General features: G+C 44.1%; 1 protein-coding gene across 4 annotated transcripts in view; it reads right to left on the bottom strand.

The window, feature by feature from the left end:
- The window catches only part of TMEM200A (transmembrane protein 200A), an 83,016-nt gene extending 58,940 nt beyond the window's left edge, over nucleotides 1-24,076 (bottom strand). For 3 of the 4 annotated variants that reach the window (XM_084623212.1, XM_084623213.1, XM_084623214.1), the window contains exons 1-2: nucleotides 23,826-24,076; nucleotides 22,859-23,276 (exon numbers count right to left, since the gene is read on the bottom strand). The gene's annotated coding sequence lies outside the window, so the exon portion shown is untranslated. Of the gene's footprint in view, nucleotides 1-22,397; nucleotides 22,724-22,858; nucleotides 23,277-23,825 lie in introns of those variants that run through there. The other variant, XM_084623215.1, reaches the window with a different exon arrangement.
- Nucleotides 24,077-24,444: the final 368 nt, after the last annotated feature.

Below are 24,444 nucleotides of genomic sequence, written 5' to 3'. Positions count from 1 at the left end.
AGTGACAGAGCATTGAGTTGCTGGTTTCTCACCTGGCTAACAGCAGAAGCGCTTGGCTAGTCCGGGTGGCACCAGCACCACTCCCACCCCCTTCAGCTACATCTAAGACCACTCACATCACGGTGAAAAGGAGGCTATATCCACATTGTGGTGTGTAGTTACACTTGGTAGTGAAAGGCTCTGGCATGGGGAGGCAATGGGATAAGTCTCAGCAACAGGGAGCTGCCAGAGCCTTTCTCCGCTGCTGGAGTCTATACTCGCAGAGAGGAAACAGAGAGACACTACTACACTGCTAAAAATAGCAGTGTAAACAGGAAGTGCTGCTTGGGCATGTAGAGATCCATGTAGGATATATGCCCCAGTGTTTGGCTGTTTCTTTATTCTACTCATCTCAGCAGTGCCTCACCATCTACACTGCTATTCATATCCATATTAGGGAGTCACGTAGTGTATGTGCTCGACACACTGCTGAAAGGCGTGTACAGTGTAGACGTACCTTTAGGGAATACAGACTTTGATGCAGGAGCAGTGAAACAAAGAGGTGAGAAGAAATGAAGGCAAAGGAGTGGGAGGAAAGGATGAAGTACAGAAACAGGACTTCTTTGGGGCATCTAGAGAGAAGGGGATGTTATGGGGTCACAGAACGTCAGTGGGGTTAGAATTTTCTGGTGGTAGAAGAAAGGATACCTCAGAAGAGAAGATAGAGAACTTGACACCAAAAGTTCTATAAATGGACTGGGCCCACCATTTGATACCAAACAAACTAGAGATGGGGTAGTAGGCCATGTACACAAACTTCTTCCCCACAAGGGAATGGGGGGGTTGGGGAAGAAGAGGGGAGAAACAAGGAACTGTTTGAGGGAAGTAATAGTTTCTTGAGTGCTAGGCCTTAAGAAGACCTTAACAGATTCAGATAAACATTCAGACCCTTGAATAGAAGGCTGGATACGTGGCTATGATATCTTTTATCATAACTTGTGAATGTTTGTCCTAAGAAGCAGGGAGAATGGATTCCCACCCTGTTCTCCATTTATTTTACTGTATGTGCAGAGTGGGTAAGAGTTGTTGCAATATAAAAATGTGGCATCTGTTTTAATAAAAACAAAACCTAGCCTGAGAATGAGCAATAAAAAAAATGTTTGGCAAATAAAATATACTCCACTGAAATTTAGAACAGTAAACAAAATATAAAATGATAAATACAAGCCATCCATCCCTTTTAATTTGATCAATCTGCTAAAGTCATGATGACATTACACCCTGTCATCTCTCATTTTCTTGGGTGACAAACGGCAGGATGGAGTTTTTGGCTCGTTTTCAGCTCTCTGCAGTGACTCAAGGTATGTGTTTTTACAGTTTTACCTCCATGATTGATAGTTGTCTTGAAGATCCACATAAATCAAGTAATGCTTAACAACGTTCATCCTTTGACTTCTGTACACAGACATAAGTTTGTTTAATCTGCCCTGATGGCTTTGTGCTCTAGAGATGTGAAAATGGTACATTTCTTTTTTTAATTTAATTTAATTTTTGCTGCTTTGGGCAGTTTTCTGCTGCCACAATTATGATTTTCTATGGAAATCCAACTGGATCCCAACACATTTGGAAGAGTGCAAAGCAGGTTATATAGACATTATATATCATACTCACCACATGGATTCTCTTGTCTGAGAAGCTGGTCACCTACCAAGGCTGGATTAAGGTTTTGTCTACACTATAAAGTTTAGCTGGCAAAAGCTGCCTTTTATAAAGCTACTTTTGGCAACAAAACTCTGATGTCTTGCAAACAAAATAAAATCACCTCAACGAGAGGCATAAAACTTTTTGAGGCAAAGTTAAAGCAATAAAGCATCAGTGTAGACACTGCTGTTTGTTTTGTCGACAGAACTGGCTTCCGCCAGTATTCCATCATGCCTGCCCTGACCACTCTGCTCACTGTTTTGATCTCTGCTGCCCTGCAGGCATGCGCTCCTCCCCTTTCAAAGCTAGGGAAGTAGCTAACAGCTGAGCGAGCTGGTCAGTTTGGGGAACAAAGAGCAAATCATTAATGTGGAATGCTCCTGTTCTGCCCTGCACTAGGAACACAGGGGCTGCTGCAGGAAGCAGGAGAGGGAGGATGGCGGGGCAGGGAGGGGAGAACTGCTGTCCTGCTTTGACAACTTCTGCAGGGAGAGCTCAGAGCTGCTCAGAATGCGGCTCCCAGCAGCTGAGGAGGATGTGGGAGAACTTGGAGGGAATCACAGAACCATAGGCAGGCAGAGTGGGCTGCTTCGGGAGAGACTGCTGTGCCGAGCAGATGGGAGCTGACGTGGGGGGGGTCCCCTCCTCTGCCTCAGGATAGGTGAGTCAGCCTGCTGTCTCCCCTACCCCAGACACACCACTCTCCTCTCCCTCACCCCCACACTGCAGTTGAAAAAGCTGTTGACAATTACTAGGATGTCCCTGGAACAATGGAATTGAGAAACCTACATCATGTGATGCTGTATCTGCCCCATAAGGTGTTGCAAACCCTTCCCAAAGCACCCTCTGGCCAGTTGCACAGTGGGATAGCTACCATAGTGCACTGCTCTCTGTGTTGATGCAAGAGCTGTTAGTGTGGATACACTCTGCCGACACAAGGAGCTAGTGGGGACATGCAACAGCAGGTTTAATTAAAGCAGCGTAACTTTTGCCGACAAAACTGTGTAGTGTAGACAAGGCCTAGGGTACGATGGACATCGCCTTAGAGCCCCAGCTACCAAAGCCATGTGATAACATCAGAATCTAAGCTTTTGTTGAAAAACAAATTATGTTTATTAACCTCAAGGTTGCAAAGAAAAGCTTAAAAACATGAACCCAGTGTAACCAATGCAGAGATGGTTACATGAAAATGTAGACAGCAACCACAATGGAAAATACCTGGCTGCACACACCACTAGAGCAGGCCAGAGCCAGTTCTGGGGGGGGGGGGGGGGGGGGGCCACTGCTGCTGCTCTGTGAGGGCTCTGCTGCCATGGCCGAGTAGTAGTAGAGGGTCATCATTGTCACTTCACCCTCTACTGGGTATTGCCTAAAACTGGCCCTGTCACCCACTCATGGCCCACTTCCTCAACAAGTGCAACAGATTACGGCAGCATGGGGGTCTTGTAGTTGTGCAGTTTAGCATTTTACTGGCTGCTGCTACAGTACTGATCTATTCTTCCTGTCCACGTTTTCTCTTCCTGATTTGATCATAGTCATAGCTCTATAGTCATCATGAGTGAACTGTGTTTCCCACACATACACCTCTACAGGTAAGCCAATAAAAGCGATAATGAATTGAGCGCCACCACTTTTGTCAGTTTGGCATTAAGCAAAAGGGCCATTGGATGTCTGGGAAAGAGTTTAGTCCAGACAGGTGGGACACGGATCACACCACAGCGACTGAATCAAAAGAGCAGACAGAGTTTGAAATGAGAACAGCAGCAGCAGAATGAGCAAGAGCAAAATCTCCAAGCAGGATCCCACTGTTATGTTATCCCACGGTTATGTAAGCATCATTGAATCTGATCTATGCTCTTTACACAGGAGATCACAGGACTGAGCATGAGCAACAATCAAAGTTTAAGGAAATAATAGACAATTTACAACCTCATCCCTCTTCTCAACAAAATACAACTGTGCTCCAAGACAGCATCCTTCTAACTAACTCCAGAGGAAATGACTCATGAGAAATATCCTCCTATGAACATTTTCAGCAGCATCAACAACTTCTGCAAGGGCCATTCATGCTCCAGCCTGTGGTCTGAACAAGTTCCTTCCTCTGTCTGATTGCTTAGCTCTCCGACATAAATTTAGTTATTGGACCTATATTTTTCGGTGGATGCTGTTTGAGACCTACAGAGAGAACTGCCAGGTTAGGACGTGGCCATTTCAGAAAAAACTAAGGACAGAATGCTGCAGTGTGTTTTCCTCAGCCCCACAGTTAAATGGGAGCATATCAAATCTGTCCTCCATAATCTACCCTGGATTCCCATGAATATGAAGGACGGAGGCCTTGAACTTGACTCATCTTCAAAGCGCTCAATGGCCTGGACCCAGCATATCCAAAAGATCATTTAAAGATCAGGAATGAAGAATGTGGTTAAGAATCCCATTCTTCAGAAACAATGGAACTTTCTACTATAATTCTGCAAGAGACAAAGCTTTCTCAAGGAGCAGTCTGAGACTATGGAATGAACTCCCACATGAAATAAGGACCATCACAAATCTTACCCATCTTCTGCTCCAGGTGCACACTTCTTTCACCTTGCCTTCTCTAACAAACACACAGCAACATGTAAATTTAAAAAACACCCACAACAACATTAAAAACCCAAAACACTTCATTATACACACAATCTCCCCTCCCCCCTGAGAGGATGAGAGAAGGAACAAACCACACATCATAATATTAATCACGTCATTTAATGCACTACTGGAATGCACTCAGATACAACGGTGATGAAGGCAGCATAAGAACATATAGAACAGAATAGAAAGCTATATTATAGGCCCTAGGACACGCCATTCACATCCAGGTGTGGTCACTTAATAATGCCTCTGGAGAAATTCTTTTGCATTTAATAATCCACAATCACCAAGTAGTGCAGGAAAAACAATGATCTAATTTAAAGGTTAAAATCCACAGTACCAACAGCTGGAATAACCCCCTTGCCCCCACCCCACTGTGATGGAGCACCCCCTTTTATTCACACCCTAAATGCTATTGTAATAACCTTTGTACAAAGTATACCTTGTAAGGTATCATCTGAAAATTCATAATTTGCTGGTCAATACTGTCCTGATAAAATATGTATGGCAGCATTGCAGGTGAACTTCTAAAATTTCCCTGTATGATGTTACGAGTGCATGTTCAAAACTCGTAGCACCAAACTGGTCAAGCAGGCCTGTCATGAATAAAGGAGTGTACATATGCCTTAATTTGCATATAAGCAGTAAACAGAGTCACCAAGTAAGAAGGGAAACAAAGGAATCTCAAACAGGTGGGAAAACAAAAAAGCAAGGAACATCCTTCCACCCAGACTCTGTCTTCTAGTTCCCAACTGGAAACATTTTTCAAGAGGGAGACTTCTGAAAAGAAGGGGCAAATATCCCAATCTACTCCTCTCTCTCTCCCCCTTCCCCTAGCATTCTCTAAACCTGATAAGACAAAAGGAAACACAGTCATTTGACTTTGGGGGAAGGGTCCTGACCTGAGAGTTTGATCAGTAATCTTGTTGGAAGCATGTGGTGAGAAGTTTTGCTTGAATCTTATATAGTTTGTTAAGTTAGGCACCAGTAAGCGTTTTATCTTTATTTTTCTTGTAACCATTTCTGACTTTTATGCTTCATTACTTGTACTCACTTAAAATCTCTCTTTGTAGTTAATAAACTTGTTTCACTGTTTTATCCAGTGTGTTTGAATTGAAGTGTCTGGGTGATTCTATTTAAGATAACAAACTCATATTATTTCCTAATAGGAATAACAAACTTAATATATTTGAACTGTCCAAGAGAGGGCTGGACAGTACAAGGCATACGTGTCTGGGGAAAATCCGGGACGGGGAGTGTGTTGGGCTCACCCTGCAGTATAAGCAAGGCTGGTGAGAGCCAGGGTGTAACTGGCAGGCTGCAGTTACACACAGACACGCAGGGTGTGACTTGCATGCTCAAAGACTGTTTGTGAGTGACAAAGCATTGTAAGGCACCCTAGATTGCAGGGCAGGGGTGAAACAGCCCCGCACTGGTCTGAATTGTACCCTGGTATGTCACACCCAATTATTACAACCTATATCCATGCTACCTTTTCAACAGTAATGTCAGTAACACCCAAAATAATAGACTAAAAAAGTATGTTCTGTGGAACATAATATAGCTCTGTGATAGACCCAGGTGAGTTGGGTACAGCAGAGTAGCAGAAGGCAGATATACTGGCGACTGGATTAACAGTTTTCTGTTCCCTGAAAGACCAGAGCAGGGGCTGCTCCAGGCTAATAAGAACACCTGACTCCAATTAACCTGCAAAAAGTCAGGTGAGGCCATTAAGCTAATGTGACCACCTGACTCTAATTAAGGCCCCTCTGAAAATATAAAAGGGCTCACTCCGGTCAGGCAGAGAGGAGCCAGGGGAGAGGAAGTGTGCCTAAAGGGCTGGTTAATGAAGAGACCCTCAAGTCATTAGTAAGGGAGCCCTAAGGTAAGGATGAAGAAGGGAGAAGCAGGAGAGCTGTGGGGAAGTGGCCCAGGGAAATGTAGCAACTCTGGCAGTAAAAGGTTGGCTGCCAACAGCTGCTACCATTAGGGTCCCTGGGCCGGAACCCGGAGTAGAGGGCAAGCCCGGGTTCCCCCCAACCTGCCACTACAGAAACACCTCCTGGGAGGGGAAAACAGGCCCCTGTCAGGACAGGAGGCTAAACTGTTTTGGCGTGAGGCCGTAGGACAAATGGAGACTGTGGGAATTCTCTCACCAACCTCCATTGCTGGCTTATGATGAAAAGGGCTCAGTAGACTGTATCTTTGGCCCTAGAGAGAGAAGGGCTACATGGAGGGTTGCAGTGAGCCTCTGAAGCTAGCATAAACCACCTGAAAGTACGGGACCCATGGGGACAAGATGAGAGCTCTGCCACACTCACAACTAACTAACTTTGCAAATGCTCATGACTATCTTTCATTTGACAAGTATTTGCAGGATCAGGGCCTCAGGAAGCAAGTTATATTTTTCTAATAAAAATATGGTCTGAAACCACTGAACTGTCTTCAACAAGGCACTTAGGGCCTCACTCATATTCCACATTGTACACAATTCACTGGGGCCAAATCTTAGGAGAATAAAGCAGACACAGTAGTAGGATGGAAATAAACAATATGGTTTGAAAAGTAAGTAGGAATCTATGGCCAATTCTGTGTCTCCCCCTGCACAAAGCCTAAACAAACAAACTGGCATCCTTCTCTATGATACACTCTCTCCACTTTCCCCTCCAATAGTCATTCCCTCCCATCCCCAAATATATTCACCCACCTTCACTTCCCTGTCCCTTAATGCAGTGGCTCTCAATCTTTCCAGACTACTGCATTCCTTTCAGGAGTCTGATTTGACTTGCATACCCCCCATTTCACTTCACTTAAAAGCTACTTGCTTACAAAAATCAGACATAAAAATACAAAAGAAAGTCAAAGCACAGCATTACTGAAATATTGCTTACTTTCTCATTTTAAGCATAATTATAATATAAAATTATTTGTATGTATATATAAATAAATAAATTGTACTTACATTTCAGTGTATAGTATATATAAACAAGACGTTGTCTTTGAGATATTTTAGTTTGTACTGACTTCACTAGTGCTTTTTATGTAGCCTGTTTTAAAACCAGGCAAATATCTAGATGAGTTGATGTACCCCCTTGAACTCCTCTGTGTACCCCCAAGGGTACGCGTATCCCTGGTTGAGAACCACTGCCTTAATGCATACCCCAATGTTTGTTCCTTCTACTATCCCAACCCTCCCCACCCCCACCCCCCTACACACAACTACTCACCCCACTACACTTACCCACCTCAGACACTCCTATCCTCCACTCATACTTTTACAATTCCCTTCATCTTCCCAAACCCATTTTTTCCCATCTGGAGTCACCCCAAAACTTTCACTGTCCAAACATATCTCCAACCACAGGTCAGAGTTCCTCTGCTTCCCTCTCCTCCTCCAGGGCCTCCTGGAGCCACTGGGATGCTTTGCTAAAAATCATGGTCTGAATAAAGACACTAGATTTATGGCTTATTAAAACAATCAGTAACCCACTAACCCCTCCCCTTTTTTTGTCCTAAGTCTGCAGAGGTTTTGATGGGCTACTTCACTTTAAATGATCTCTCAAAATGTGTTAACTAGGGCTGTCAAGCGATTAAAAAAAATCAAGATTAATAACGCTATTAATCGAACTGTTAAACAATAATAGAATACAATTTACATATTTTTGGATGTTTTCTACATTTTAAAATATATTGATTTCAATTACAACACAACAGTGTACAGTACTCTATATTTATTTTTATTACAAATATTTGTGCTATAAAAAACAAAAGAAATAGTATTTTTCAGTTCCCTTCATACAAGTACTGTAATACAATCTCTTTATCATGAAAGTTGAACTTACAAATGTAGAATTATGTACAAAATATGACTGCATTCAAAAATAAAACTAAGTCCACTCAGTCCTACTTCTTGACAAACAAGTTTGTTTATATTTGCAGAAGACAATGCTATCCTCTTCTTGTTTACAATGTTACCTGAAAATGAGAACAGGTGTCCACGTGGCACTGTTGTAGCTGGCGCTGCAAAATATTTATGTGCCGGATGCATTAAAGATTCATATGTTCCTTCATACTTCAACCACCATTCTAAAAGACATGCATCCATGCTAATGAGGGGTTCTGCTCGATAACAATCCAAAGCAGTGCAAATCAACGTGTGTTCATTTTCATCATCTGAGTCAGATGCCACCAGCAGAAGGCCGATTTTCTTTTTTGGTCATTCCAGTTCTATAGTTTCCACATCAGAGTGTTGGTCTTTTAAGATTTCTGAAAGCATGCTTCACACCTTTCAGATTTTGGAAGGCATTTCAGATTCTTACCTTGGGTCGAGTGCTGTAGCTATCTTTAGAAATCTCACATTGGTACCTTCTTTACGTTTTGTCAAATCTGCAGTGAAAGCGTTTTTAAAATGAACATGTGCTGGGTCATCATCCAAGACTGCTATAACATGAAATATATGGCAGAATGCGGGTAAAACAAAGTGGGAGACATACAATTCTCCCCCAAGGAGTTCAGTCACAAATTTAATTAATGCATTTTTTTTAACAAGCGTCCTCAGCATGGAAGCATGGTGTAATGGTGACCAAATCATGAAGAGACATACCAATGTTTAGCATATCTGGCATGTAAAGATGTTGCAATGCCAGCTATAACATGCCTGTTCTCACTTTCTCACTCTGTAAATAATAAGAGGACAGCATTAACTCCTGTAAATGTAAACAAACTTGTTTATCTTAGTGTTTGACTGAACAGGAGGAAGGCCTGAGTGGACTTATAGGCTCTAAAGTTTTACATTGTTTTGTTTTTCAGTGGAGTTACGTAACAAACAAACAAAAATCTACATTTGTAAGTTGCATTTTCATGATAAAAAGATTGCATTATGGTATTGGATGATGTGAACTGAAAAATACTATTTATTTTCTTTATCATTTTTACAGTGCAAATATTTGTAATAACAATAAAAAGTGAACACTGTATACTTCATATTCTGTGTTGTAATTGAAATCAAAATATTTGAAAGTGTATAAAAACATCCAAAATATTTAATACATTTCAATTGGTATTCTATTGTTTAACAGTGCAATTAAAACTGCAATTAATCGTGATTAATTTTTTTGAGTTAATCATGTGAGTTAACTGCAGTTAATCGACAGTCCTAGTGTTGACTGTTTGTCTTTAAGTACCTTTCCCAGACCTGAAGAAAAGCTCTGTGTGGATCGAAAACTTGTCTCTTTCACCAACAGAAGTTGGTCCAATATAAGATATTACCTCACCCACCTTGTGTCTCTAATACCCTGGGTCCAACACAGCTACAACAATACTATAAACTTTCATTATTAAATTTTACCAACACCAAGCCTGAAAACAAAATTAACTATTTTGAAATGAAGCTTAGTAAAAGAGTAAAATTTTCAAAGTATGCAAGTGACCTAGTAGCACAAGTCACACTTCAAATAGGACAAGATCTAATGCTGTAAATATGTCCACCATGACAAAAACTTCTGTGATTTAAAAGAAAACAATACTGGTTTAAACTCAATCATTTGGGTTAAAAGGAGTTCTTTTTTTCCCCCCCACAATCTAAATTCTTCGATAGCCGTTGTTTTAGAGGAATGGAAAAGAATGAAAATAGCATACATGTTTGCACAATTACTTCTAAGCCACTTTACATAGAAATGAAACGAGACCAGGTTTTATAGACACTATTAAGGGAAATAAATTAGAAGAGCTGTCTATACCTGGCTTTCTCAAATTCTTGAGCCAGTCTCATTTGCTTTCCTTCCCTAGACATATCTGGATGGGGCTTGAAACCTGGGTCTTTTCATGCACTGTCTTGACAATAACAATGCAAATTACTGCTTGAGATTCTGTTAGATTTCCTGTGCGCTTTTTTCCAGCTCTTACTAAAGACTCTTTCATGCATCCCTCAGGGCTGCAGGAACTGAGGAGGTATTCCCCTATAATGACTCCTTCTGTCCAGCCGCAGTTAGGGTTGCCAACTTTGTAATACTTAAAAACTAAACATTACATCAGGAGTGCCTGAACCTCCCCTAGCCCTTCCCCCTGAAGCCCCATCCCCAGTTTGCTCCTCTTCTCCCCTCCTGCACTGCTCGCTGCTCTCCCCTTCTTTCCACCCCCACACCAGCCCGCCTGGGAAGGGACTCACCCACAGAGCCCAACGCAGGTAGCTGCAGCTGCCCAACCGCAGGTAGGAGGCAGCCCTGCCTGAGTAGGGGCTGGCACGGGTGATGAGCCAGCACCTCCCTACCTCCCCCTCCTGCAGTAACCGGACTTTTGGCATCTTTCTGGCAGACTTTTGGCAGAGACGGGCTCCACCTTACGAAGAGAGGGAAGAGCATCTTTGCAAGCAGGCTGGCTAACCTAGTGAGGACGGCTTTAAACTAGGTTCACCAGGGGAAGGAGACCAAAGCCCTGAGGTAAGTGGGAAAGCGGGATACCGGGAGGAAGCACAGGCAGGAATGTCTGTGAGGGGAGGGCTCCTGCCTCATACTGGGAATGAGGGGCGATCAGCAGGTTATCTCAAGTGCTTATATACGAATGCACAAAGCCTTGGAAACAAGCAGGGAGAACTGGAGGTCCTGGTGATGTCAAGGAATTATGACGTGATTGGAATAACAGACTTGGTGGGATAACTCACATGACTGGAGTACTGTCATGAATGGTTATAAACTGTTCAGGAAGGACAGGCAGGGCAGAAAAGGTGGGGGAGTAGCACTGTATGTAAGGCAGCAGCATAACTGCTCAGAGCTCCGGTACGAAACTGCAGAAAAACCTGAGTGTCTCTGGATTAAGTTTAGAAGTGTGAGTAACAAGAGTGATATAGTGGTGGGAGTCTGCTATAGACTACTGGACCAGGGGGATGAGGTGGATGAGGCTTTCTTCCGGCAGCTCGCAGAAGCTACTAGATCGCACGCCCTGGTTCTCATGGGTGACTTTAATTTTCCTGATATCTGCTGGGAGAGCAATACGGCAGTGCATAGACAATCCAGGAAGTTTTTGGAAAGCGTAGGGGACAATTTCTTGGTGCAAGTGCTAGAGGAGCCAACTAGGGGGGGAGCTTTTCTTGACCTGCTGCTCACAAACTGGGAAGAATTAGTAGGGAAAGCAAAAGTGGATGGGAATCTGGGAGGCAGTGACCATGAGTTGGTTGAGTTCAGGATCCTGACGCAGGGAAGAAAGGTAAGCAGCAGGATACGGACCCTGGACTTCAGGAAAGCACACTTTGACTCCCTCAGGGAACGGATGGGTAGGATCCCCTGGGAGACTAACATGAAGGGGAAAGGAGTCCAGGAGAGCTGGCTGTATTTCAAGGAATCCCTGTTGAGGTTACAGGGACAAACCATCCCGATGTGTCGAAAGAATAGTAAATATGGCAGGCGACCAGCTTGGCTTAATGGTGAAATCCTAGCGGATCTTAAACATAAAAAAGAAGCTTACAAGAAGTGGAAGATTGGACAAATGACCAGGGAAGAGTATAAAAATATTGCTCGGGCATGTAGGAATGAAATAAGGAGGGCCAAATCGCACCTGGAGCTGCAGCTAGTGAGAGATGTTAAGAGTAACAAGAAGGGTTTCTTCAGGTATGTTGGCAACAAGAAGAAAGCCAAGGAAAGTGTGGGCCCCTTAATGAATGAGGGAGGCAACCTAGTGACAGAGGATGTGGAAAAAGCTAATGTACTCAATGCTTTTTTTGCCTCTGTCTTCACTAACAAGGTCAGCTCCCAGACTGCTGCGCTGGGCATCACAACATGGGGAATAGATGGCCAGCCCTCTGTGGAGAAAGAGGTGGTTAGGGACTATTTAGAAAAACTGGACATGCACAAGTCCATGGGGCCGGACAAGTTGCATCCGAGAGTGCTAAAGGAACTGGCGGCTGTGATTGCAGAGCCATTGGCCACTATCTTTGAAAACTCATGGCGAACGGGGGAAGTCCCAGATGACTGGAAAAAGGCTAATGTAGTGCCAATCTTTAAAAAAGGGAAGAAGGAGGATCCTGGGAACTACAGGCCTACTACAGGGACTACAGGGACTCACCTCAGTCCCTGGAAAAATCATGGAGCAGGTCCTCAAAGAATCAATCCTGAAGCACTTACATGAGAGGAAAGTGATCAGGAACAGTCAGCATGGATTCACCAAGGGAAGGTCATGCCTGACTAATCTAATCGCCTTTTGTGATGAGATTACTGGTTCTGTGGATGAAGGGAAAGCAGTAGATGTATTGTTTCTTGACTTTAGCAAAGTTTTTGACACGGTCTCCCACAGTATTCTTGTCAGCAAGTTAAAGAAGTATGGGCTGGATGAATGCACTATAAGGTGGGCAGAAAGTTGGCTAGATTGTCGGGCTCAACAGGTAGTGATCAATGGCTCCATGTCTAGTTGGCAGCCGGTGTCAAGTGGAGTGCCCCAGGGGTCGGTCCTGGGGCCAGTTTTGTTCAATATCTTCATAAATGATCTGGAGGATGGTGTGGATTGCACTCTCAGCAAATTTGTGGATGATACTAAACTGGGAGGAGTGGTAGATACGCTGGAGGGCAGGGATAGGATTCAGAGGGACCTAGACAAATTGGAGGATTGGGCCAAAAGAAATCTGATGAGGTTCAATAAGGATAAGTGCAGGGTCCTGCACTTAGGACGGAAGAACCCAATGCACAGCTACAGACTAGGGACCGAATGGCTAGGCAGCAGCTCTGCGGAAAAGGACCTAAGGGTGACAGTGGACGAGAAGCTGGATATGAGTCAGCAGTGTGCTCTTGTTGCCAAGAAGGCCAATGGCATTTTGGGATGTATAAGTAGGGGCATAGCGAGCAGATCGAGGGACGTGATCGTCCCCCTCTATTCGACATTGGTGAGGCCTCATCTGGAGTACTGTGTCCTGTTTTGGGCCCCACACTACAAGAAGGATGTGGATAAATTGGAAAGAGTCCAGCGAAGGGCAACAAAAATGATTAGGGGTCTGGAACACATGACTTATGAGGGGAGGCTGAGGGAACTGGGATTGTTTAGTCTGCAGAAGAGAAGAATGAGGGGGGATTTGATAGCTGCTTTCAACTACCTGAGAGGTGGTTCCAGAGAGGATGGTTCTAGACTATTCTCAGTGGTAGAAGAGGACAGGACAAGGAGTAATGGTCTCAAGTTGCAGTGGGGGAGGTTTAGGTTGGATATTAGGAAAAACTTTTTCACTAGGAGGGTGGTGAAACACTGGAATGCGTTGCCTAGGGAGGTGGTGGAATCTCCTTCCTTAGAAGTTTTTAAGATCAGGCTTGACAAAGCCCTGGCAGGGATGATTTAATTGGGGATTGGTCCTGCTTTGAGCAGGGGGTTGGACTAGATGACCTCCTGAGGTCCCTTCCAACCCTGATATTCTATGATTCTATGATCTGGTAGTAGATCTGACCGGACTTTCCAGTCGAAAACCAGGCACCTAGCCACCCCAGTTGGGGTGGGGGCAGCACAGTGTTGCTAGTGCTAAAGTCAAAAATCCTGTTTCTTCTCCATTCCCTATACTCCCCCTAGTGGTGCCCAGAGTGGAGCGTCTGTGGAAAGAGGAGGTAGAATCATCCAGCTGCCTCAGGGCCTTGCTGGCAGAAAGAAAAAAGGGAACAGCTTGAGGACTGGGAGGATGGAACATGGCGGGGGGGAAGACAAGTTGGGGAGATGGGCGGCTCCCTGGAGTCCTGGTTATCCCTTGAATATGTATCCCGTCATGTCAAGGTTCCTTCCCCGCTCTGAGCTCTAGGGTACAGATGTGGGGACCTGCAAGAAAGAATCCCTAAGCTTATTCTTTCCAGCTTAGGTTAAAAACTTCCCCAAGGTACAAACTTTGCCTTGTCCTTGAACCGTATGTTGCCGCCACCAAGCGTTGAAACAAAGAACAGGGAAAGAGCCCACTTGGGGACATCTTCCCCCAAAATATCCCTCCAAGCCCTACACCCCCTTTCCTGGGGAGGGCTTGATAAGCATCCTTACCAATTTGTACAGGTGTACGCAGACCCAAACCCTTGGATTTTCAGAACAATGAAAAAATAAATCAGGTTCTTAAAAAGAATTTTAATTAAAGAAAAGGTAAAAGAATCACCTCTGTAAACTCAGGATGGTAAATACCTTACAGGGTAATCAGATTCAAAACAGAAAATCCCTCTAGGCAAAACATTAAGTTACAAAAAGACACAAAAACAGGAATATATATTCCATCCAGCACAGCTTATTTTACCAGCCATTAAACAAAAGGAAATCTAATGCATTTCTAGCTAGATTACTTACTAACTTAACAGGAGTTGTGAGGCTGCATTCCTGATCTGTTCCCGGCAAAAGCATCACACAGACAGACGAACCCTTTGTTCCCCCCACTCCAGATTTGAAAGTGTCTTATCCTCTCATTGGTCATTTTGGGCCAGGTGCCAGCGAGGTTACCTTAGCTTCTTAACCCTTTACAGGTGAAAGGGTTTTGCCTCTGGCCAGGAGGGATTTTATAGCACTGTATGCAGAAAGGTGGTTACCCTTTCTCTAATATTTATGGCACCTTATTATTTCCAATAAGTCCGTTTCCTCTTAAACCTCAGGTCTCTAATTACATTCCCCCTCGAGTCCCTGTTCTCCTGGGATTAGTGGCGACTTGTGGGTCCCTCTACACAGTATCAGTGTGAGTAAAGCTTTCCACACCTGGGTTGAGTTAGGTGCACAGAAACAAGCTCATCCATATTACTGAAACATGTCAAGGTGAAAGCTATTGCTATTGTAAATGTGCTTTAGTAGTCTGGCATTACATTAATTGCAGTGATATATAAATATTGATTTACCCAAACTGATGGAAAGGTGGGGCCTGAGCTTACTTGTTTTGATAGAAGTTGGACTTTATTGTAAAATGTTTAAGAGTCACTGGTCTGTACTGCAGTTTTTAAGGCTTTGAGTCCTAACAAATCATGGATGAATTTTAAATATGGGAATAAATTTGAATAATTGGAAATTCATCTCACTCATGACAATATTCAACTATTGGTCATATTGCTCATGTGTTTTAGCATGTAAAACCTTTGGGCAAGATGAACCATTTAGAGTAGGAGTGGTAAAGATCCAGAATGCAGGTCAAGTGGATAAGTTTAAAAGCATGCTACTGAAAGAATGACCAAACATCTTTTTTATATTTTTAGTTTAATATTTAGTAAATTTTAAGTGACAACATTAATTGGATATAAACTTGTTCTCCAATAACAGTCTACTGCTTACAAATAAGCAGAGATATTCATGTGGAAACATTCAGGCTCATAAGGGGGAGAGGGGGATGGGTTTAAAAAAAAATCACATCCTGGCAATAGTGATATCACACCAAACATAAAAGTTAAGTTTTTTAAAAGGCCTCCTAATTAATCTGGTTTTGTAATGATTTAAACGAATAAAAACTTGGGTTATAAATAGTTATAAATTCCTGGAATTCTCTGAATTCCCTCCTGTTGTGGAAGGAATCCTTACAGTTGTCATTGTAAAAGTTCTAAAAGCCCTATTCTGGTTTCATATTTTATTTATGAGTGTATATACAACAAACCCTACCGTGGGTCTTCAGTGGTGTTTTAACCTGGAACCTTCAGGACCAAAGTACATACCTTTGCCACCTGAGCTAAAACAGTAAGTCCATTAACTGATGGCACTATGAGGTTGTTTTCCTCTATATACCTCAGCCACTAGGTGTAGAGGCAACACATACTTTACAAGCATGCTAACACAAACCCTAATGCAGTATACACAAATTTTTAAAACTCAACCTCAGATTGCCTCTTTCTATGGAGGATGCCAAGATGGCAATCCTGAGGTGCTCCGTCCCCCTTCCCTTATGAAACAGCAGGTAAGAAGCAGCAAATTCATAAAAGTAGAATTTTCTGTTCTTTCTTGATTGTTTTTTCACTGAGCGGTTGTGATGGAAAGTAGCTTCAGTTATTTTCTGTATTTTTATGAATAGGTTATTGTAAAGGAGCATAGAAACGGCTGCCAGGCACAGCAGGGGTTAAAGAAAACCTGTGGGTTCAGCTAGCCCTACCCCGTTATACCTGCAGCCAATGCCAGGCCTGGAAGGGGGAGAAAAGCAGGGAGCCCCCCCTCAGCCAGGAGCTGACCGGCAAAGAGGAAGGAGCTCTCTCTGTGCCAGCCAGCCAATGCAGCCACTGGAATCAAGTAAGTCTTCCCCTGTCAGGGGGAATCTACCGCCAAGCCCCAACTGTGGGGAAATTGGACTAGCAGGGCCACGCCTCAAACTAAAGGACTTACAATAGGGAGCAGCTCAAACAGGTCTTAAACCCCGCCCCCGCCCCCCCCCCCACACACACACAGCTGGGAGCAAGATCCATCTCCCCTGTCTAGGGGTGTGAGTGGCCCAGGACTCTGAGCCAGGACCTGAGGGAAAGGAGGGCAGGTCCCTCCCCGCCCCAACCAACGATCTAGGAGCTAGGCTGCCCGGCTACTGAAGGCCCTATCACAGTTATATAAAAAAATATTTTATTTGGTCAATATGCATACGTGAAACCCTAGGGATGAAATCCTGATCCCTTTGAGGTCAATAGGAGCTTTGGCACTAACATTAGCGAGGCCAGAATTTCACCATGGAACTCCAAAAACAATTTAGAAAAATACTTTCATTAATTTTTCACTTCTTTTAACTGGGGGAAATGGTCACACTTTCAGCAAACTGAATGAGTGAGTAAGATTCCAACAAGGGGTATTAATAATAAAAAAATATATATGGAAATGTACAATAGGAGCCTGAAATGCCACTCACGGCAAAGGCCTCATGAGGTTTGTAAAGATACTCCACACACACAAAAAAATGTATTTTGTTGCTTTACTTTCTACAACTCCATTCTTTGAGCTTATGTTAGGCCCTCTACTACATCAGGGAATCCTGTTGCAGTGTACTTTCTCCCCAGGGCTCCAGCTCTGGGAAAGTGGGATTTATCTTGACTAGTCCTCTACTGCAGCAAACACCTAATTCTGCTCCTTTCTAGCACCCTCTTCTGCCAGTGGGAGCATGGATACAGAGAAACAATATCCACCTCCTTCCCCAAGGCAGAGTAGTGACGAGCAGAAAAGGACTCAGGAAAAAAAATTTCTCTATACAGAATTATATTGTTACAGAATTATCTCTATAGAACTGCATGATTTTCAACCAACCATCGTATTCCTCCCAACACTACTGCTGTGTAAAGACACAACACTGTAAATCAGAATCACTGCTCTGTGCTCATGATTCCTTCTCATTGGCCGTTGTACCTACTTTCAATGCAGAATTGCAGGCTGCCGGTAGTTCTTTAATACTTTTTTACAAGACTGTCATCTCCTGTTGCCAGATGTATACCAAAGTTAAATCAAGGCCTTTATGAAAAGTAAGCATTTAGGAAAAACCAAGAGGTTTAGATTCAAAGGAGGAGACCCTGATCTTGTGACAATATTCAGTTATAACAACTTGATTTCATTTATAGTAAATGAATGATATAAAATGCTTTGGAGACTACTTCTGCTATCATGTTCACGTGAGTGGTCTCCACCAAGATTGACTGAGAATAAGAGCAACGTGTGTATACGTACTGAATTTAGTCATGTGTGGAAATGAATACTGCTGCAATAGAATGACAGTTACTTGCAGTACCATTAGTGTGAATTTCACGCAAGGCATGGGGGACTAGCAGAAAGTACTCCACACCACTTATGCTCCATATAAAGAAAGAGGAAGGATACACAACAGCCTGCACAACTGGTGAGAGGAGCTGCTGCTGCTATAGCACACAATAGCTATTACCAGCAGGAGAGTGGGGTGGGAGGAGGTATTTTTTCATGCTTTGTGTGTATATAAGATCTTCTAAACTTTCCACAGTATGCATCCGATGAAGTGAGCTGTAGCTCACAAAAGCTTATGCTCAAATAAATTGGTTAGTCTCTAAGGTGCCACAAGTATTCCTTTTCTTTTTGCGAATACAGACTAACATGGCTGTTACTCTGAAACATAGCACACAATAAGTCTCTACAGGATCCTCACTCATTGATCCCAGGTAAAAGAGGATTTAACCATCCAACCTAGTCTGCACTCCACTTGCATTCTTTCTCCTCTTTCTCCTCCTGCAGGTGCATAGTGCGTCCACCAGTTTCCACCATTTATTTTGGTCTTGTGCTGGTCTGTTCAGGCTTCTAAGTGTCATGTTGATAGATCTGGTTTCTGTCTCTATTATTCTGCATAATGTTTCTCTAGGTCACCCTCTTTCTCTCTTTCCAGGTAGTGTCCATCTTATCAATTGCCCCAGAAGTTGTACTGGTGGAATCCTTAAAGTTTATCCTAAATATGTCCATTGTCACTTTTTTTATATCATGTTTGATATTTTACATTGGTTTGCTCTAGAATTTCCAGTGTAGCAAGAAACTTTCTGATGGATGGACTCTGAAGATCATCTGCAGGCATTTATTTTAGAATGAATAAATATTCTTATCAATTTCTGTAGTAATTTCCATGTCTCTCTTCCATAAAGGAAAACAAACACAATCCTCATATTAAAAATTCATATTTTTGAGTCTGTCAATCATACTACTTTTCCAGATCTTTTCAGGTTTATGAAAGTAGTTTATGCTGGAGGATAAGCAACAAATATCAAAAGCAGCAGTGTCACCTATCTAGAGAGTAAGACGTGCAGCGATGATAAAATGATTTACTACTTCTAGTGTTTCTTCATTTCTTCTAATGGTTACTTTTGGAACATTGATACCATATATTGTCTTCCCCTTGTGGATGAATAAGCCAACTTGTATCACTGTTATCTGCCAAAAGCTAGATCTTTTCTTCAATTAAGCAACGTGCTGAACTAAACAGGACAACATCATCCTCAAAACGGAGGTCAACCAACTATGCATTATCGTTTGCCCCAAAAATTCCTCATTAAAGTGTCCTCATTTGTTATTTTCCTCATGACATACTCAGTCACCAGTACAAACAGTAGTGACGACATAGTATACCCTTGCCTTCCTCCAACTGTCACTGCAAACCATTGGCTGATGTCACCATCTCTGGCTGCACATCCAGTATTAACATATGGTCTTTGATAATTCTTAATTATTTTTGCGGGTATTCCACAGTATTGCATGATTTTCCAAAGACTGTCTTTGTGTATAATGTCAAAAGCCATCTGCACTCAACCCTTTTATACAGCAATATGGTCTGCACATCATCTCAGTGGTCCACTTGCAAAGAACCTGATCACTCGGGCATTATTTGGGTAGAGGGTATTTCATCCTTAATGAACAGCTGAAATTTTCTCTTAAATATTTTCTTATTTTACAAGAAGGTATGAGACATACAGAGTACTCATTAACAGAGGGAATTCAGACAGTTGCTACATTTCTGACTGTCTTAAAGAATGCGCCCATTGTATGCACTAGCCACCCAGATGATAACAGTGGTGTTTTGATTTTGATTTTGATCAATAGTGTTTTGATTTTGTTTAAAAAAAAAATTGCACGCTATTCTTTCAGAAATATGCAGATTTCTAATTCTGATGGTTTTGGATTTTAACTTTTATTAGTGATTTAGAGTCAGTTATCCAGTTAATGAGACACCGTGGCTGACAAAGTATCAGAGTTGTATAATAATAGGGATACTAGAATTTCTACCCATTCTTTTCTATCCCATAAAATACCCAGAATTCAGCTCCATGTAGACACACAAGTCCACTCACACAGATCTAATTTCAGTACCAGAGCCTTAGATTATGAACTCTTTGGGGCAAGGGCCATGCTTTTTTATGTGTTTGTACATAAACTAGCACAACAACCCTCCAATCCTTATTAGGACCTGCCATAATATAAATATTAAATAGTGATTTTAAAATATGTAAACATTGGTTAGATGATTAATCTTTGCTTTTGTCCCCCCACTTTTTTTCTGGTTAGCTCAGTTATTTATTCTCTCTTTTCTTTGTTTGGTTAAAAACAAAAACAAAAAAGCAACCCCAAATCTTAACAGGGAAGACCAGAGATGTATGCAACCTAGGGTCCATTTCTGCTTCTACTGCAGTCAATTGCAAGACTCCTGGTGTCTTCAGTGGGGCAGGATCGAGTCCCTACTGAATAAAGTAACTGCACTGCTTACAAAATACATCAGAAGGATTAAAACAACATGTATGACACCAAAATATTACTATTAAATATCACATCAAGCTCTCATATCAGCCAAGTCCTCCAGTCCTTACTCAAGCAAAACTCCCACTGACTCCTGTCATATTACCATGTAAATCCAAGGAAATGGAAACATACCTCAGTGAAAAGAAAAGGAGTACTTGTGGCACCTTAGAGACTAACCAATTTATTTGAGCATGAGCTTTCGTGAGCTACAGCTCACTTCATCGGATGCATCCGATGAAGTGAGCTGTAGCTCACGAAAGCTCATGCTCAAATAAATTGGTTAGTCTCTAAGGTGCCACAAGTACTCCTTTTCTTTTTGCGAATACAGACTAACACGGCTGTTACTCTGAAACATACCTCAGTGAATTAGGGCTTGATTCTGCAAGGGGCTGGGAACTCTGGCCATGATCCAAAGCACATAAACAAGCACATAGGTGCATTAAAATCAATGGGACTACAAACGTATGTAAAGTAATAAGCCCCACCACAGCCAGCAGTAGGGATTGAACCTGGGACTACTTGTGTAATTACAGGTCAGTACACGGTTAAATGCTTTGCTGGATCAAGCCTGGATTGCTCAGTACCTTGCAGGACTGAACCCTGACTGTTTTAATCTGATTATAGAGCTTTCAGTGAAAGTAAAATAACCCTTAGATTCTGACAAATTTATAATGGGTAAAATCATCAGTTGTAGCTCACTTCTGTTCAAGTAAAGCAATCTTACTACACTAAACTCAGTGAGTCAGTATCCCTTTAGCAATATTGCACTTTCACGCTGACTCTAACAAATGAGCAACAAGTAAAATATGTTTCTATGCCAACAACCTACAAATTACATATGATTTTATTCTCCAAATTACTAATCTATCTAAGGCATTTTACCTGCCCGTATGGAGTGTTGTTTTCTGCTAAAGTCAAAAGACTAATTGTCCCATAATTATATTCAAAGTATTTTGCTACAAGTAAATGCTACTGGCAACGTACACACTAAAATGTTCCAAACTTAGAACAACATCGCAGTATTTCCAAATTATTCAACTACAGTTTCTATACAATGAAAACATAATTTACTGCTTTTAAAGTTTCTACATTTTGCGTAGAGTATTTTAGAAACAAAGAAAGGGGAAATTTGATGGGGCTTTTTTCCTTTCTAGGTATTGATACGGCTCCCATCACTTTATGAGAATGCCTTTTATTTACAGCAAAATAAGAAAACAATCACTTCTGTGTCAATCTAGACCCAAGGTAAATCACAAAAGAGGAAACCTATTATAACAGAATTTTATTGAACCATATAATCCTCATCCTTTAAAAGCATAGTAATAAAATGCAAATCTCTCTCATTTTGCAACTGGTTGTTTTGCAACTGGTGTTATACCAAAAGACAAATTAAGGGAATTATCTCCTCTTCAAACAGTAAAGACACTTATTTTGTATATTTAACTATTGAATAAAATATACTTTGCCAAGAACTTAAATGAATATACAATAATTCTGTATCAACATACTGCATAATAATGAATGAAAAAATTAACCTCTTCAATCCTAAAATATTGGCTAGATGAGTGTTTTCAATTCTGCAGAGCAACATATGGATTGACTTCTATGTAACTATTGTTACTTTATATTTCTTCCTAGGCACAATAATTATCAATTAACCCTCAAAACTGTACCTATAGTCTCCTTTAGGAACATAGTTACTAATAAGCTTCTGTCCACTGTAGTCAGTTATGTATCGATGTAAGGAAACAATACAGTCCCCTTGGTAGTTTCCATCTGTCTCTCACCAATAATCAGTACACCACCATTTCTGTCAAAGCAAACATAAAGCTAAACAAAAATCAAAGTTCTCTACAAATAAACACGAACAGGCAAACTAGCCTTGGGGAAAGCACAACCGTTTTGATTCCACTACTCACTAGCGACTCCTGCCACTGAGTCGATCGCAGCCTGTGAAGTATTTCAGAATTGTGAGACCACAACAAAGGAGGGTGTAGCAGCTGCAAGGAGACCGGCAGCCTCCACCATGCTAAAGATCCTATTTAGGAGGCAGAGAGTTTATGGAGGGTGAGAATTGTATTTCGGTCTTCCCACCATGCCCCCCTCTCCTGCCCCAGGTTAGCGCAGTGAGTTGAAGGAAGGGGTGTCTCTCTTTCCTTCTTCCCAGCTTTGTAGAGTTTCACGGATAGGCAGAACAGGCGCTGAGTTGCTCTCCCTACCCCGTGTCTCCCCTGCCTGGAGAGCTCAGATCTGTGCCTCTCTTCCGAAGTCACGCCTGACTGACTTGGGAGGGTGCGGCGTGTACATGGCTCTCTGGACAGGGAGGGCGGGGGAGGAGAAGGTTGGTTAAGACCCCACCGCACCCCACCACCTCCCATACCTGCAGTGACTGTGCGAGGTCTCAGCCGCTCCGGCTGCTTCCCTGCTCCCAAGCGAACTCCGGGGCTGCTCGGCGCCTACGCGGGAGCATCAGCCCTCTTCAGAGAGGCGGGGGCGACTCAGCGGGTGGCTGGGCAGCCGATTGCCTGGCCCTTTCCCAGCACCATCCTGAGAGCGACCCGGGCCGAGGGAGCCATGCTGGGGGGCGCGTGTGGCGGAGAGGCCGGGGGCGGCTGCAGGACACTTATTCCTGGCCCAGGGAGGCGGCTCGCCGTCCGGGAGCTGCGCGGCCAGCCAGAGGTTGCTGCCTCCCGCTCATCCCTGGGCACCGAGGAGACGCCATGGCCCCGGGCTCCCGGACGGCAGCGCGAGCGGGGGCGCCTCGGCTGCTGCTGCTGCAGCCGGGACTCATCCGTCAGCTGGAGAGGGGGAGAGACAAGCGGGAAAGTTTTCAGCTGCCGGCTGCAGAGCGTGCGGCGCCGCCCCACCCCCGCGGGAGCTCCCGCAAACGCGGCCCACCGGCCAGCCACCCACACCGCCGCGCCCGGCGCACGGCCCGCGCCCAGCCCCTCACGCCCGCCGCTTCCAGCCCCGGGGGCGCGGCCCAGCCTGCCTGCCGCTAACTTTCACCTCTCGCCTCCCAGCCTGCAACCCGCCTCCGCAGAAACCAGCCCCCAGCTGGCCCCCGGAGAGCCGGGGCGACAGCGGGGCGGGCCTGGGGGCGGGCCAGGGACCCCAGCGCCCTTGGGGACAGGAACAAAGCTCCTAGCTGGGAGCAGGGACCCCGCAGCCCCTAGCCCGGGATAAGGGCGAGGCCAACGCTGGGAGAGGGCGGGGACCGCACAGGACCCCTGGGCAGGGACAGGATCCCTTAGGCGGGTGGGGCACAGGGCCGCCCAGAGCTAGGCACAGGGACAGAGAGCCCCCGGGAGGGACAGGCGGGGTCCCGGCCCCAGCCCCTTTCTTACCTCCCTGCTGCAAGAGGAAAGGCGAGTCAGTAAGTTTCTCCGTTCCCCGAAGAGCCCGGGAATCCCCGCGGCTCCCCCGCACGGTGCCTGCCCTCCTCCTCTCCCGGCTGCTTTGCGAGATCTCCGGGAGCAGCGAGCGGTGTGCAGGGCGCTCGGCCCCTCGTGCCTCCTCTCCTTCCCCCGGCGGGGCGCTGCGCCCTGGGGCCGGTCTGCCAGACTGCCGAGATCCCGGCGGCTCCGAGTCCCAGCTAGCCGGGCGGGGGAGGAGGAGGAGGAGGAGGAGTCGCCGCAAGGAGAGACACTGATCCGGCAGGAAAGAGAGGAGGAGGGCGCAAGTGTAAGGGGCTTGTGTTGGAGGGGAGCTCTGTGCGTATGTGTCACTTGCATTCACACATTGCAGCTACGTGCTACAGTGGGAATGCCCGTGTCTTTGGGAACAGGCAGGAGCGGTGCAGGGGAGACCATCTGCGGAATTTCCCGAGGAAGAAAAAAGTGGTCCCACCCAGCCAGCTGCTAGGGAGCCGGGTGGGATTCGCTCTTGCACCCTGACTCCCAGTTGCATGTCTGTACCTGCAGGACACTGGCTCTTAAAACTAGTGGCAAATAACCTCCCGGGAAG

Source organism: Lepidochelys olivacea, assembly GCF_965140295.1.
Source record: "Lepidochelys olivacea isolate rLepOli2 genome assembly, chromosome: 3".
In the NCBI taxonomy this organism is placed as follows: Eukaryota; Metazoa; Chordata; order Testudines; family Cheloniidae; genus Lepidochelys; species Lepidochelys olivacea.
This window is presented reverse-complemented; position numbering and strand designations above follow the sequence as displayed.